The 17,806-nt window shown below is 37.7% G+C and overlaps 1 long non-coding RNA gene across 1 annotated transcript; it reads left to right on the top strand.

Annotated features, from left to right (window-relative positions):
- The first annotated feature begins 3,276 nt into the window (after positions 1-3,276).
- Positions 3,277-17,454, top strand: LOC115280994. The gene is made up of 3 exons (XR_003904026.1): positions 3,277-3,568; positions 6,202-6,320; positions 16,998-17,454. It is a non-coding gene; the product is annotated as an uncharacterized LOC115280994 (long non-coding RNA).
- Positions 17,455-17,806: the final 352 nt, after the last annotated feature.

Raw genomic sequence — 17,806 nt, 5'->3', positions numbered from 1 at the left:
TCTGTCCTTAGCACCATTCTTGGATTCTCATTTAGATGCTATTAGCAGCCCCCCTCACTCTCCCAGTTGAATAACAACACCTGCATCCCCCAAAAAAACAAAGGAGGAGGAGGAGGAGGAGGAGGAGGAGGAGGAGGAGGAGAACAAAGTTTCCAAACTTTGCAGAATGTCCCCTGGGCAGGGTAGAGGGGCAAAATTGCTCCTGGGAGAGAACAGAAGATCTAGTACAGGGCAGCTCAGGATGCAAAGCCTACCAACTGTATGCCAAGAAGCTCCTTTTGGATGTCCTGCAAGAACCTCAAATCCAGTGCATCTCAAACTGGATGCATCTTCTTTCTTTCTCTCTAAACTGCTCTTGTCCCTTCATTTCTGATTCCTACTCTTGCCACAGTTGACCAGGGGATTAGCCTAGACAGAAATTTGAGATACATCCTTGGCTATATTTTTTCAACTTTATTTTCTGTATACTAAAAAACGAACAAAACAGAAAACAAACCTGTCTCAAATCAATCCCCTCCTTTTTGCCTCTCATTCTTCCTCATAAATGTTTACAGGATGAAGGTTACATTTAACATGTATTACCTTTAGTTCATCGTGTGCACATACACATTGAATAAGCAAAAATTACTATTTAAGTCCTTAGGTACCAAGAATATTTCCAAAGACTATTCATAAGTAAAATGTTGTATAAGTAAATTATAAGAATTTTAGGGGCGCCTGGGTGGCTCAGTCGGTTAAGCCTCCAACTTCAGCTCAGGTCAGATCTCACATTCCTGGGTTCAAGCCCCATGTCAGGCTCTGTGCTGACAGCTAGCTCAGAGCCTGGAGCCTGCTTCTGGTTCCCTGTCTCCTTCTCTTTCTGCCCCTCCCCCTCTCATGCTCTGTCTCTCTCTGTATCAAAAATAAATAAAACATTAAAAAAATTTAAAAAAAGAATTTAAAAAAAAGATATCCTCTTATCTTCTCTGTCATCTGTCTGCCACCAAATTCAAATATCACATTTCATCATTTGAGTGACTGCACTAATATCACTTTATGATATCTCAAAGTAGTGCTGGGCTAGACACACATGGGTCAGTCTTACAACAGGTGAATATAGATCCTGCAGTGATTTGACAAAGTTGGTGGAAATTGCTCTGAATGAGATCAAAAGATATCACCTTTATGGTTCTCTTTAATAGAGATAGATTCTCAATATGCTTTAATATGACATAATTAAAATTCATGTGTTAACACAGGTAATTTCTGGGTGTGTGTGTGTGTGTGTGTGTGTGTGTGTTTGAGAGATGGGCAAAGGGATGGGGAGGCGGCACCACTCACTAGTTAAACAATATCCTCACAACCTCATAATTTTTCCCTACATACAAAGCCTCTTTTTCTTTTTTTTAACTCAGTCACTTTGTTTATTTTTAAAATTGATATAAAACTAAAATAACTGCCCTTTAGGAATTAAAAATTAAAGCTCATCACAGATGGTGGGTGTCTCCTCTTATCCAGTCATCTGGCTGATTTTGAACAAATCTCTATTTAATTCCTTTCTTCCGGAAAATTTCTAATCAAACCTTGGAAAATCAACTCCCATCAAATATCAGGCACCCCCCTCACACACTTTGAAGGGTATCAAAAGATGAAGGTAGAGTAATTCATGACCTTGAAATGTGAGCAAACCATCATTCAATCACTACTGTAGGGAACAGAACCTTCCCTTCTATAGAACAGGTGGCAGAACAATTACAGATGTGCAGCTGTTTTACAGCATCGAATTCTCCATGGAAAAGCCGGAGGTGATTGTTATGTAAAAAATGTGTTTTATCTTCACAGAATATATTTAATAAAACTGTGAGGTATGTAAATTTGCCAGCCAGAGGTAGAAGCGTTTTGAAATTTGACTATAGTTTTGTTTATATTAAGAAATTACACTTATTAGCGTAAATCATCTAAATCATAAATTAGCATAATAGAAACATCTCTGTAATAAAAAGCTGCCATTCTATTACCACATAGCTTTATTTCTATGAGACTTTATTAGCAATGAATATCAAGCAGGCCAGGAGATGTAATATATTGCCTAATGTGGTATTGTGGAATAGAAAACATACTCCATGAATATGTAAACTCTATTTCCATACATAAAAAAATAGCTCTGTAAATATATGTGTCCTGCAACACCAACATGGTGGCCATTATATTATTTTCTTAGCATACCTCATACTGCATATACCTGTAATTATAATATATTCAAACTAAATATTTGCTATTCAGGAAATGAAACAATAAATGATGAAATGAACGCTAGGAGCCTACCATTGACATTGCATTATGAAAGTCATTATCAAAAGAGGTGGATGGGAAAAATGGGAAAAAGAAAAAAAAACAGGGGCTGAAGGAAGGATAGAAAGAACTCAAAGAAGGAAAGACAACATTTCTGATAGTCTATCTCCCTGAAGCCTTAATACAGCCCTTGAAGTTGTCATAGTATTGCCAATGCCCAGATAAGGAACAGTAAGGAATGGAGGGCCGGAGAATTGGGAAGTCCTCTGTGGTCACGCAGTATGTGTGAATTTGAACGCAGTCCTGGTTATGAGCTACCCTGCTCCTATCCCACAGTAGGGTATCCTGGAGAAAGGAAGACTTGGAGAGGGTAGGAAAACTGGATAAAGAGGCGTGAAGGTCAATGCTTCTGTTGCTTTCTGACATGTCCTCCTTCCCTATTTTCAATATCAGAATTCTACAGACTTCTATGTTTAAAAAGATGTTTGGAGCCCCCTGCACTAACCTGTCCATGCCTCCTCTTTATGAGTTTGTAGTCCCATCAGGATGGAAAAAACAAGCCACTGGGAATACTAAAAACTGCAATAAATGTTTCATTAGGGTGAAATGAGATCCTGTGTAGCTGAAAGATGTTGGTGAGGAGGCTTGCTGAGGAAAGGCTGAAGGTGGTGAGACTTGACCCCGGGCCCTGAAAATGTGAGTTAGAGATAGGTCAGAAAAGGAAAGCTTTCTGGTTCCAAGAACCCAATTTTCTTACCAAAGAGCACTTTGTCTAGGTTTTGCTCATAGAGATTGGCAGTGTTTGTTTATATACAGAATGCTGTAGACTGAATGTTTATATCCCCTTAAAATTCATATTCTGAAACACAATCCTCAAGGGATGGTATTTGGAGGTAGGGCCTTTAGGGGATGATTAGGTCATAATGGTGGAGCCCACTTGAATGGAATCAGAGCCTTTATAAAAGAGGTTCCGAAGAACTCCCTCACTCCCTCTGACATGTGAAGACACTGCAAGACGATGGCAATCCATGAACCAGGAAGCAAGTTCCCAGTGGTCGTGGAATCTTCCGGAACCTTGATCTTGGAGTTCCAGCCTCCAGAATTGTGAGAAACAAATTTCTGTTGTTTACAAGCCATGGCGTTCTGTTACTGCAACCTGAATGGCTGACAGATTATAGGAGTGCTAGGGAGTCATACATAACAACATTAACTATGAATGGATTGATATTTGGAACAGACCATTCACAGTCATCCACTATTGAGAAAATGGCTAAGGAAAGGTCTCCCTACCTTACAAGTAAGTCATTTTGAATAGTTCTAAGATGACTACATTAATGTAATGTAATTTAATAAGTACTCTGTGTTATAAAATGCTTCTTTATATGAAACCAAAATCAGTTGAGGGCCCCTAATCTACAGAGAGGATCTATGATGGAATAGATGACCCTCTTTTGCTCCAACCCCGCTCTTCAAATTTTCCAGGCCCCTGGAATGATAATACTCTTTCTGCTTCCATCCCACCCCACCCCCCATCCTGATCATACGTTTCTGTTGGTAGATTATAGGGGTCATTAGGGGTTGAATGGTCTGGACACACATCTCCTCTTCCACAATAATCTTAGGACTTTGGGTACTTGTTTAGTCATGGGCTCCCCTGTTTCCTCAGAGAATCACAGATTCTCAGCAGGTGGTAGCCAGGCGTGAGTGAGACGGTGCAGGTAAGGCTTTATACAAATATCACAAATATGTGTTGAATGTTAGTTGTTATTTCTGTTAAAAATAGCATAAGAACTGTCATATTATGGAGGATTTAAAACTTTGTTCTTGTTTTCTCTTATGCCACTGACTTCTTACAAAACCTATCAACACAGTGTTTTCCTCCCCTTGTATTTTCTAAAGACAAAAAATGAGAAAGAAGGGGCTAATTTCTCTGGAAATAAAATCAAACAGCTTTCCCTGCACTGAATGGGAAAGTGCCTTTTCAGTCTAATCACTGCACTGCTTAATGTAGGAAATTAGAGAGCAGATGATATGTCACAAACTTCCATATTCTCTCTTGCTGCACATATAGTTCTGTCTCCACTATCAATCAGGTGATCTTAGGTAAGCTGTATTCAGAGTTCAACAAGATTCCAAGAGTAACGCTCTAATGCCAACTCTATCAGAATTATCCTAAAAGTAATTTAGTAGAAATACTCACGTATTGTATCCATGTCCTATATTTTTTTATGCCTCTTTGGTAACCTCAGTTGTCAAAGATTAATTACACCTGCCTGGTGTAAAAGGCAGGGTAGTGGCAGGATTAAGAGATAGGTACTGGGATTGTATTGCAAGATACACATTTTGTCTAAGCCCTTCACTAATGGGTGACCTGAGCAATATTATATAATCCTAGCATCCATAATTTTCCTCATCTGGAAATTTTAATAACAACTATTTTGAGAGATGCTGAAAAGATTAAATAAGACAATACAAAAATGTTTAGTAACATATCTGACACACATAGAGACATGCACTCATATACATACATGATTCATTTAGTAAATGTTGGTTATTGTCAATATGGCTGTATTCTTGGCGCTGTGAGGTACACAGATACTGGATTCCAGGATAACACAAAGATCTCTACCAAATCACAATAAGATCGTTGACGTGCATATGATTTGCTACCAGTACAGAAGACCAAGGAAAGATGATACATTTACAGATAATGTGGTAATGAAGCCATGAAAAATATATAGAGACAGAAAGATGTTAAATACTGGACATAGCACCACACTATTCAATAGGATTCCAACACAAATCTTCTAAGAGCTAGCTTTTTGATTGCAAAATGGCATAGGTGGGTCTTACATAGTTTGTATTTTGCTAATGTTAAACTTTAAATATACAGATTTCATCTAGATTAGAAACACAGCTCAGTAGGTCAAGCATCCATCCTTCCTTCCTTTCTTCCTTCCTTCCTCCTTCCTTTCTCTAACTTTTGGTCTTACTTGCATGTGTGAGTTTTGCAAACTTGGACACTGTAATGCAAGTGGAAATGCACCTGCATTTGAAAGGCTTAACAGCTGTGGCATTTGGACTTTGCATACTGAGGGTGACCTCCTCATTTCCCAGGGCAATGTGACGCTGTGTCCCACATCTCATGGGAAAGCAACAAACATTCCCTAGTGTGGCCCGAAGCAGGGACAACATACCTTCCTCAGAGACAAAATGCTTCCACACTGTTGCCCTGAGGAGGGGGCTGCCCTCTCCCTGAGTGGATGAGTGTGTTATACCACTTGATCCAATTATGACAAAAGCAGCCATTTAATTCATATTCAGTTAACCATTAGCTTCAATAACAGTGATGGCACTGAATCTGAAGCGTGACTGACACTGACAATACCTGAAATGAAGTGCTGTAAATGTCACCGCTGGGAGACTCCTGCAACAGCTGCCAGGTCACACTGTGAGTGTCTCTTTCCTCAAGGGAAGGCCTCCCATCTGACAGTTTTACACTGCTTCTATGTTCAGGGGACAGACACTAGATTTCCTTGGAAAGTTGCACAAGAGACAATTGTGATTCTCTGGCAGTGGTCTAAGATGTATAGAAACATAATCTCATATTACATTTGAAAATGAAAGGCTCACTTTCTCTTTGTAAGGCATTATTTCAGTGGGAATCCTACCAAGTAAATAGTAAATGTTATTTTTCTGTGAATAGACAGGATCCTAACATTCAGTTCAAATAGGAGGTTCAGTGCTCTATCTTTGGGACAACCAAAGTCAGGCTGTGTATCTTTGATATTTAAGCAGCATCTTTTCTGAATTGTCCTTTATTCATTTCTCCTAGCTTGCAGTTACTTCATTATGCTTTTTAATAATCTCTCCCCATATTTAATAAGAAGCACTACTGTGTTTATGGAAACAAATTCATTTGTTTTCCAGTGATTTCCTCACAGCTGAGACCGGCTGAAGTCTCCCAGTGTGTGGCCTTATAACACGGGAGCATATATTTGTAAGATTGCTGATGTTACAGTGAGTTAGAAAGAACACCACCAGATAAGGTAAGCTATTATAGAGGTTAAACAGAGCTATGGTAAGTAAGGAGTCTGAGTGACAATGGGAATAAAGATTGTATGCTACAGGAAAAAAGTTGATGGTGCAAACAAAACTCATTCCAAAATTCAACATCCTTTCAATTACCCTTATTCTTTGGTAGATGGCTTAGTAAGCACATTTTTGGTATGGTCTTGCATTTCTTTATCCAGATACTCAGCACTTGAGTTTCTTCAACAGAAGTAGTTTCCTGATGAGAAGGTTCGTATTGGGTGTGCCCAACCCCCAGCCATAGTACTCTGGAGAGTATTTGTTGAGTGTGTTATACTATTTAATCCAATTATGACAAAAGTAGCCAGGTAATTGTGAATGAAAAAGTAATACAACTTCTAACCTTAAGTTTAATATGAATCATCACCCATGTTTCCATTACTGTTTACACTGACTTTCTCAGTTTATACATCTGTAAGGTAAGTTGCAGAGAAGCAGAGACTTGACCCTGGTCACATAGTATATATTACGTGGCACTGAGATTAAAATCCACATTTTAATTCTGTTCAATGGTCCTTCAATTAAGCTAAATAGCCTCTCAACTGAACTACTTATTAGAATATTTTCATGGTAAGAAGTATTTTCCAATCACTTTATAAATGACTCAATTCCAAAGTAATTTCATATGAATAACCAAAACAGAACTATAACAACTAAAAAATGGAATAATTTCACTTGAATGAACAACTTGTTAAGTCAATCCCTTTTTTTCCAAAGAAAATCATGGCTTTGGTTTGAGTGTGATTCAGATACATGTTGATTTATTCTAAGGGCAGTAGGCATCAGAAGTCTCCATTTCAGAAAGCCAAAGTGAAATTAAAAACTTAATTTGCCATTAAGATATTCAGATATCAAGAAAAACTTTAGCTAATGGGGAATCTCTTCTTACTTATTGACTATAAAATAAAGGATGTACATCAAGATGTCAATTAGTCCCTCTCAGTCTTTTAAAATCTCAGTACAGAAAAAGCTACCCATTGGCATTCAATTCCTATGACTAGAGAGCCAAGTAAACAGGTAGAGCTAATAAAGAAGACTTGGAGCATAAGATTATTTCTATTATTCTAATTGCTCTTCTCATCCTTGACCTTTCACGATTAGCCAGACATGTCATAACTCATGGACTTTTGTGTTAAAAGATGTGGGTATAAGGAAAATTACTGACAAGGCTTTATTCTCATCCTATCTGTCGCTGAAACCACCTCTATATCAACTTCCTATCTAATACACCTGTATTAAATCCTCTCTCACCTTCTGCAAATATCATTTTTCTAACACAAAATAATAATGATAATAATTCATATTGCCTTCTTGCTTAGAGAGCTTTGCTCCTTTCCCATAGCATTTCAATAAAAAAATCAAACCTTTTCTTAAATTTGTATACAAGAATTTTAAAATCTTTCTAAAACTTTAGCTTCATTGCCTGATACTCTTCCATGAAAATGCTTGTCCCTAGAGAGAGAAGCAAGCAATACTGCCCTTTGCAAGGATGACTTTTTAAAGTGAATTTTTCTTCTTGGGTCTTTACCAAACTAAATGTAGAATGTGGCAGCTTTGGTGTTTAGGAAGAATAAAAAAGTTGCTTTCCCTCAGGAAAGGTGATAACAGCTGAAGGTCTCTGGGTTGGATTTGAAGCTGAATGATGTCAAAGAAGGAAACGATCCCTTCCATGGGCCTTTGACAGGCAGGAAAACTTTCAGCATTGCATGTTCAGAGCCCGACGCTGCCTTCATCTGTTTGACAGAGGCAGGAAGAGACTGTGGAACAGATGCCAAGTTTGCAACAGAGGGGCTTTCAGATCCAGAGCAGGGACCCTCAAGGACCAGTGGGTCTAGCCCGCCAACTTCATGCCCAAGGACTTGGCAGGCAGTGAGCTGTCCTCATTAAAATCCCGTTTGGATCATGGCACTTTTTCATTCCCATCCAGCTGGTAGCCAGAAAAAAAAAAAAAAAAAGAGAACAGGAGATAACACACACACACACCAATACACATGCACTGTAAACCAAAATTTAAAGTGGAAATAGGCAAAATACCAATCTCACTTTTCATAGATGTCAATGAAATATTGGCCAGGTAGCTCTATGCCTCCAGATCCTTCCTTTAATCATCTTCTGGTTTCATTTTTTTTCTTTCGGTCCTAATAATTCCCTACTTTTACTATCCCCCCACTGGCTTTAATTAAACTTTCTATAGTTTAGCTTGTTTGCCAGGCAGGTTTCCTTTCACTTTCAAAGCCCAGGCCAATCCTTGTGTCCAGGCAGTCAAGGTTATTGAAAAAGTTTGTCAGATCCCTGCTTTCTCAGGAGTTTCTCTCATCCTTGTTCTGTGATTTCTGTGATTAGTCAATATGAGCTCAGCCCCAAGGAGAGGCTCTGTTTTTTGAGATTAGAGAGTCTGAGGCCCTGCACACATTTTCTCCCTTGTCACCTCCTCTCCTCATTCCCTCCCAATTGAAATGTACTTTCATCACATTTTGATTTCCCAGAATCTATTTAATCTCTATTTAGTCTTCTCTGGTCTTTGTACTCTTGGAGGAAATATCTGCCAATGAGCTCTGGGATGCTGGGGGAGCTACTGAGGCCTTTGGGGAAGAGAGAACTGTTTTTATGATTGCCACAATGCTGTTTTGCTACCTGTTTACACTCATTATGATGCCACAATCACGAGGCTACTGCTAAGGTCATGAAAGGTGTTCCATTATGAACACGACATTTTTAGGTTTTCTGTTCTTCATCAAGTAAAATCTTCTAAGGCTAAATTCTAATGGGGATTGTCTGATGATGAACCTATTTTTCTTCAGGAGAGTTGAGGAATAATATCTTCAGGGGAATTGTTGATTGTCAAATGAGAAGAAAAGGAAATGTCTTGCAGTTTTCTTAAGGAAACATTTATTCATTAATTCATTCAAAGAATATTTGTTAAGCATTTCAGTGGCAGGAACAGTAATGGGCATTAAAATTAGAGGATATGAAAACCGTTCCTCCTTTTGATATAGTCACAGGAAGTCAAGAAACATATGTAGACCCACAGTTACAACTTGGTGAGGTATGAAATAGATGTATGTAGTTGGAGACAGCAGAATATTGGCCAATAAGAAAGGTGATCAGAAATTTAGGGAGTATCTCTGAATGATAAAAAGTATATGAGAACTAATGAAGGTGAAGAAATCATAGTCTCCAATATTTACCAGAGGAACCTGGTGCAGAATGAAAAGTTGTGTGAAATAACTCTGTGCTTACAACTGAGAGACTGAAAAGTAGGGGTTGTTAAAGATAATAGGGTCTAAAAAAGGAGTCACTTGCGCTCAGTCCTATGTCATCAAACTGAGACTTACGTAAAATTACAGTGTTGGTTCTTCCAGAAATGGCATTAAACCACTCAATCAGGAATTTCCTGATAAGTATTAGTTAGGTAATCTACCTGATAAACTCATGCCATCTCTTATAAAGAAAGTAATCTTATATTAATGAAATCTGTGCTTTTTTGCCTACTACAACATCCTTGTTTCTGCTCCCTCTGCCTATAAAATCTCTTGCCTTATATAGCTCTTTGAAGCTTCCTTTTATGTGCTAAGTTAGATGTTGCCTGATTCATGAATCTGAGAATAAAGCCAATAAGATCTTTGAGATTTACTCAGTTAATTTATCTGTTCTTTGACAGAGGTAATGGGATGTCTTCCACATTATTAAAAGAGGGGCTCACTCAGAACAGTCACCACAGCATTTTCCTGTAACTTAGGAGGTGAGTGAGGGCCCCAGGTTCAGAGGGCCAGGACAGTGGCCCAGGGAAATAATGATTCCAAGACAGAGACTCTTTTCACAAAGAAGAAAAAGAAAACTACAACTAAAAGACAGATACCATTTATTAGAAGCAGCAAATAACTTACAAAAGGATATTTTCAGTGAATATCCTTGAGAAAAAGAGGGATTAGAGGAGAATACTATAAATACCTTAAAAATAACTATTATAGATAATATTAGTATCAGACACAGAAAAAATATAAAAGGCATTAAGTAGAAATGTGAATATTTTAAATTGATAAAAATTCAATACACAAAGAAGATATAATATCATGGACTTCATTTAAATTTAATGGCTTCACCACATCAGAAACAATTTTAAAAAGTGTATTTCTTCTTAAAATACCTCTCTAAAAATTCAATAGTTCAGACAGAACAATAATTGAATAAGAAAATAAGATGTGGAAGACTCAAATGACCCAACAAGATTTACTTATATTTATGTACATATGTTTGTACATGTTGTTTGTGCATATAAATACATGTAAACTAAATGTAATCATGTAGTATTTGTTCTCAAACTAAAAGAAAGCACTATTTTCAAATACACACAATACACATGAAACATTACCTGAAAAAAATAAACTGATCATGTAGATTCCATTAGCAAGAAATAATTCCAAAAAAGCAGGGAAACACAAAAAGGATTTGTTATGTGAGCATGGAAGAGAGACAGTTATACCCAAAAAGGGTCACAGAAAATGGGGTTTTGAAGGATGAAGGGCAATGTTAAATGGACCTGTAGGAAAAGAAATGGCTTGGGGAGGGTTGTTTTATTCAGGAATTTTTCAGCTGCAAGCAACTCAAACCTATTCAAATAAGCTACAGTTAGAAGTGACAATTTTTTTTATAAGGAGAGAGAGATAATTCTATATAGCCATGGTTGGTATACAAAGGCAGGTTTCCTATAGTCAAGGGCAGGGGCTGAGTCAGGGAATAAGACCATCTTTCTCTCTCTCTCTCTTTCTCTCTCTCTCTCTCTCTCCCTCCCTCCCTCCCTCTCTGTCTTTTTCCCTTTGCCCCCACTACCTCACTTTATTTTCTCATCTCATATTTTCTGATCTTTATCTGCTTTATTGGTTTCCCTTCTGTGATTGTTTTCCCTTGCTTCTCTTTGCAGAAAAACATCCCATAAGTCTTAGAAATTCTCCAAGGCAAACACATAACAAGGAAGAAAATAATTCCCAAATATCAATTCGAAATTTTTGAAAAATCAGGTGTGCTCAGTTTGGGCCAAGGGCTCATTCCTAGTTAAAGAGACTATAGGGGCTCAGTGAGGGAAACACAGTCTCCTACCTGTTTGGTGTGCCATGAGGGCAAATTCTTTGAGGATATATTCAGAAGTGCAGGTGAGAAGTAACAGTAAGTGTGGTTCACACAGGGAACAGAAATAAACTCATTAGGGATCTTGGTTTTAGCCACCCACTTTCTAACTCAGGTAAAGGAATACTTGATTTTGGAAAAACTTCCAAAGCAGAGATATGGCACGTGTAGGAACTTGGAAAACGGAATAGAGAATCTATGAGCTGCGAAATACAGAGCATATAAAATGCTAGAGATGGAATGAAAGTATCATATTCAACAGAACAGTTTTCAATATTTCAGGTTAGCTTGGTGCTAATGACTGGTACCCATTTGGCCAGAGTTCTCTCATAATAGCACATTGACCTGGCTCATTCAGGTCTTGAAAACCTACAAGATGAAAAGTAAAACTGATACTGAGCTTTTTAATCTAAAAACTTAGATACAAACAATGAGAGTTATTAGGATGATTATGTGAATAACTGAAATGAATATTTACATTCCTGGTAATAATCTTGGTTATTTCTCATTGAATTTGAACTGGCTTATTTCCTTGTCCAAATATAGGTAATGAGAAAGTATGTTTCATAACAAACTGAAACAATGAAAATTAGCTCCTAAGGAGCTACGTTGGCTTTATTACATCTATATGAAACTTGACATTTTTCCCCTAAGTCACAAGTTCACAATATTTTAAACATAATAGCCTTTTCTTGTTTATTCAAGGCAACTATTCTTAATTCCCAAGTTATAAATGTCAAGACCCTAGACTTACTGATACACATCCAATCTGACAGTAAGCCCCTGGGAAATGCCTTTGTGGTACATGTAACCAGAGGCACGTAAATTACCATATCCCCAAGAAGTTCACTCTATCTCCAGGCGGTTCTGATCAGAACAATTTTCCTTCTACTGGACCTAAATCAGTCTTCCTGCAAAATGTTGGAAAAACTATTCTTCCTGAAAATTATAAATAATCCCATATTAACATTATGTCTATAATGAAAATGATGTTTTTAAACTCTACTCATTGAGTCTCCTTTTCATGAACCCCATACTCTATCTCCATCTACTCTACTACTGCTTATATATCCCCAGTGACTTCACTTACCCTACTGAACTTTCCTTTTTCCCAAATCTCTCATGATTCTAATTCTTCTATCATGGACATATTGTAATATGTATTCCCTTTAAAGTGGGATGCTCTGAACCCAGTAAAATTGCAACTGCACATTTAAGTTTGATTCCAGGATTTGATAAATGCTTGTCCTTTACAGTCCAAAAAACTTTCTAGTGCTGATATCTGTGATTCCATGACAAGACCAATAGTGTCACTCTAGTGGCCCTTGACATGGCTTCATTTTCAACATGGAACAAACTCATTACTCCATCATGTGTAAACATCACACCGTGTCAGGAAACATCAGCTGCTACTTTTCCACAGATTCTGGTAACAGCTGTATGTCTGTATAGCTCTGAGTCTTGAAGCGGCTTTTTGTCACAAGCATAAAGATGACTCTTCACCCTTTGGAAATTCATATGACAAAATCTCATAGGGGAGAAACAGTCAGGTTTCAGAATGATGATAATTTTGAAACACTGTATGTCCTCTTCCTACCCTGCTAGGTCAAAACCACCTGGCTATTTGCTTCTCGGTGCTATTGTGAAAGATTTCCCCTGAATTAGTTTCAGAGAAGTTTTATCTGGTCAATTATTTTTTTCCTATTTAAGTCTCAGGGCATAAATGTTTCTTATTATGTTATGGCTGTGTAATGCTGCTGATTCATCTACCAAGATAATAGTGCATAGCATCATGATGTTCTCTGATAATGCTGTGGATAAGGTTAGGTAAACCGTGGCTAGATTCTTAATCCTTTGCATGATGTGATAGTTAATTTTATGTGACAACTTGAATAGATCAAGGGATGCCCAGATATCTTGTTAAACATCATTTCTGTATGTATCTGTAAAAGTGTTTCTGGAAGAGATTACCATTTGAATAGGAAAACTGAGTAAAATGGATTGCCCTCCCTAACACTGGCCTCCAATCCACTGAAGACCTGACTAGAACACAGTGAAGGGGTGGGGAAGATTCATGTTCTCTCTGCGTCACTGTTGATATGGGGGAACCCATTTCCTGTCCCTGCTACTGCTGGTTCTCTGACCTTCAGATTCAGACAGGAATCTGCACCTGTAACTCCAACCACACCACCAGCTTTCTTGGGCCTCCAGATTATAGATGGCAGACTGTGGGACTTGCTGGCTTCCAGAATCGTGTGAACCAATTTCTTACAATAGCACTTGTTCTCTCTTTCTCTCTCTCCCTGCGTGTGTATGTGTGTTTATGTGTGTATTTCCCTCTGTCTCTCTTGAATACATTTTGTTTGTTTTTCCTGGAGAATGCTGACTGATACAGCTGGATGGTATAAGAAGAATGCTAGCTGGTCATGTGTACATTGTGAGGAGACTGTCCTGCAAAGTTCTGTACTTAGAGAGTAAAATAAAGAACTGTGGTTATGTACAGAGAAGGCAAAACTTGGATAAACTGTCTAGCTATTACACTACACAGAGAGACACCAACATCTACAACTCATTAGAACAAAGGAGGTAGGAGAGAACACCTATGAAAATAAGTATTAGTAAGAAAAACTATTGTTTATATAGTTTTCTCCTTTATGTTCCTTACCCCATTTCCGTCTGTCCTTCATATAGCATCATTTCCATCAACAGCCAATTAAACTGTACATGTGGTTATTTTGTTTCTGTGTCTTTTCCCAACCATTCCTACTGTGTAAAATATCCTTCCCACGTAGTCAACTCAATAAAGGTGCACTCACCTTTGAGAACTCTAATACTGCCTCACTGTACTCAATGAACAGCAAAACATACACATAAATTAAGTAGATACATATATAATATAAGTTTATATTCCAGGCAATGTGTTGGTCTAGCTAAGGCCAAAACAGTGACCAAGAGAGATTCAGGGTTTGCCCCAATGACCTTAATCTTTAATAGACGATATGGATAACACACACACACACACACACACACACACACACACACACACAAGAATAAAACACAAGCAAATTGTGGTATTAAGAAGAAAATGAAAAATGAGGCATTTGAGAAACAGAAAAGATGATCTCTTTTCAATAGTGCAGCAATAAACACTGAAATTGAGAATCAGGGACTAGAAAATGAAGGGCAAATACATGGCAGTCATAGAGACAATCCACATGCAGAGCAGGATCTCATATATGTAAGAAAATAAAAGAAGACTGGCAAGTCTGAGTAATACTAGCAAAAGATAGTGCACAGCATCAGGGGTAAAGATTTTGTTCCATGTTCACTGTGAAGCCACTAGTACCTTTAATTTATGGTGTGCTTCATTTTAATTGATATACAGCTAATGCAAAGTGGCCTAAACTTAAGTACTCAGTTACATGAATTTTAATAGTTATAAAAACCACTGTGTAACCACTATCCAAACAAGATATAGGAAAAATTATGACCATCTTAGGAAGTCCCTTGTGATCCCATCCCAACTGGTTTACCTCTCATCCATGAACAATCATCATTGTCAAATATTTTTGTTTGTATTTGCATTTCAAATATGCAGAATCATACAAAATGTAGCATAATATAATATTTAAGCTTAAGATATTGTTCTTGATGTTGTGGGTATGGAATTTCATGAAATATAGGAAGTGAGTATGCTATTCAGAATATAATGGCAATTGCACAGATTTAAAATTATATATATATCATATAATTACTATAATATATATAATTGCATATATATAACTTAAGATCTGTGTAGTGTATGTATAAATCTGTGTGTACGCACACACGCATCTAAATTAAGGTGGTAGTAGTGCCGATTAAGAGGATTAGATGAATGGAAGATCTCTTTTGTATTAAAGTATACCTAACTTAGTGTATATTATAAGAAGTATGTGAAGCAAAGAGAGTAAGCAGAACGTCTCTCTGACACTCTGCTTGGATAACTGGATAGACATTGCAATGGCGGGGCTGTAAGTCAAAAGATAAGTTCTGGGGGATCCTGGGTGCCTCAGTCTGTTAAGTGTCTGACTTCAGCTCACGTCATGATCTCACAGTCTGTGAGCGCAAGGCTTGCTTCGGGCTCTGGGCTGACAGCTCACAGCCTGGAGCCGGCTTCAGATTCTGTGTCTCCCTCTCTCTCTGTCCCTTCCCTGCTCGTTCTCTGTCTCTTTCTATCTCCCCAAACTGAATAAACATTTAAAAAATTAAAAAAAAAGATAAATTCTGAATAGTTAAGTTTGAGATACATGTGTGATTTTTCCAGGGCAGATATAAAGCAAGCAATTTAGATAGGCAAATATGAAAGTCATAGAGAGGTATGGACTGAATTTATAAATCTAGAAGTGATTAGTGTTATGATGGTATTTGAATCTTCAGTAATGAATGAAATTATTGGGAGTAGGGAGAATACAGTCTGAAGAAGTGATAAAACTAAACCCTGGGGAAACTCAACATACAGATTTGAGATAGAGTAGAACCAACAAAGGAAAATGAAAAAGACAAAAGCCAAAGAGTTAACAGGAAAAGTAGAGAGGGAAATTCTACAAGTCAGGTTAGAAGACTGTTTCAAGAAGAAAGTAATGGTTCACTCTTTTCTAAAAAATTTTTTTTAACTTTTTTCTTTTTTGAGAGACAGAGAGAGACAAAGCATGAATGGGGGAGGAGCAGAGAGAGAGAGGAAGACACAGAATCTGAAGCAGGCTCCAGGCTCTGAGCTGGCAGCACAGAGCCTGATGCGGGGCTCGAACCCACAGACCTTGAGATCATGACCTGAGCCAAAGTTGGCCGCTTAATGAACTGAGCCACCCAGGCACCCCAGGTTTACTCTTTTGAAAGACAAGAAACAATCCAGTGTGATGAGGACAGAGAAAGCCACTCCTTTGGCAGTATGGAAGAGTTTATTGACTTTATAAGAAGAGTCTCGGTGGAAGAATATGGGCCAAAGTAGATCTGAGTGGTTTGAAGTGTGAGTGACAAGGATGGAAGCAGATGGAGAGATGTGTACACAAGTACTTTTGAGAAGATCGAATCCAACAGCAGAGAGCACTCACAAAAGAAATGTCACCTAAGTTTTAAGTTCTGGATTGTATTTAACCAGTGAATACATAATAGGCAATCTAAACAGAGAAAACAGAGTAAGGAATCAGGGGAGTAAGCCAGCAGGGTCTTTGGGAAAATTCTGATTTTGATCAGAGAATCCTCTATTTTGATTAGAGAGTCGATTTGCAGTGGATAGTGAGTGGAGATAAAGCAGAGAAGACTAGGAGTGTATATTTGGCAACACTAGAGAAAGCAAAAACATATCTATCATCAATCAGTTTAACAGATTACACGGAGCTACGGCCCTTTGCCTTGAAAAGGACAACTATCTTTTAAAAATTCTATGTTGGTTTCCTTGTGAGTTTCTATTCCAGTGAATTTGTTTCTCTCTCTCCTTTTTCTTATTTTATCCTCTGGGTTTCCTGTAGAACTGATCTGAATAAAATCCTGCGGAAGGAACAGACTGCAGAAGCCACCTTTAAGCAGTTTCAAACTTTCCAACACTTGAAAATTTTTCATTTTCTGGTGACCAGCCAGAATGTATTTTATAAGTCTTAGTCTTGAAGAGCAACAAGAAATTTCCACTTACCTAAGAAGAGGAGCTCTGTTCCTTAGGGCAGATATTACAGCCAACATTGAGAGGAGCCTGGTATCCCAGCAGAAAAGGATTCTCTGCCAATCATGACTGTCTTTGCCAGAACAAAAGGTCTATGCTATTGTGATATGGGCCATGGAAATAAGAAAGTGATGCTATGCAATCCCCTGAACTCCAGAAATGAGCTACCTACTAGATAAGTTACGGGAGAGATTAAGAAAATTGTAGTAAACTTTATCAAAGTTCCTAGGTAGTGATGCAGTGAAGAGTTAATAAACGAATAGACTTGAGCTTTTGGTATGGCTAAATTTAATTATATGGTACATGCAAGCATTCAATTTTATGAAGGTGAAAATAGGATACCTTGCAATAAAATGAACATTGACATCAAAGTGTTCAAATTTGCAGATTTAATGTGCTTCAAAATAGCTTCATTTTATCACCATTCAACTGCAAAAAAAAATCAAACTCATCTAGGAATTAATATCTAGTACAGAGAATGACAACATGAAGCTTTCTTTTCTATTTCAGAATGCATGGAAAATAAATGGATGTAAGAATGATCATGTGAAATTTATTTGATGACAGTTAACAGCCTCTCCCCAAGGGGTCTTTAAAATACACACACACACACACACACAC

Source organism: Suricata suricatta, chromosome 16 (assembly GCF_006229205.1).
Source record: "Suricata suricatta isolate VVHF042 chromosome 16, meerkat_22Aug2017_6uvM2_HiC, whole genome shotgun sequence".
Lineage (NCBI taxonomy): Eukaryota > Metazoa > Chordata > Mammalia > Carnivora > Herpestidae > Suricata > Suricata suricatta.
Note: the sequence above shows the minus strand (reverse complement) of the source record. Positions and strands in the feature narration are given on the sequence as shown.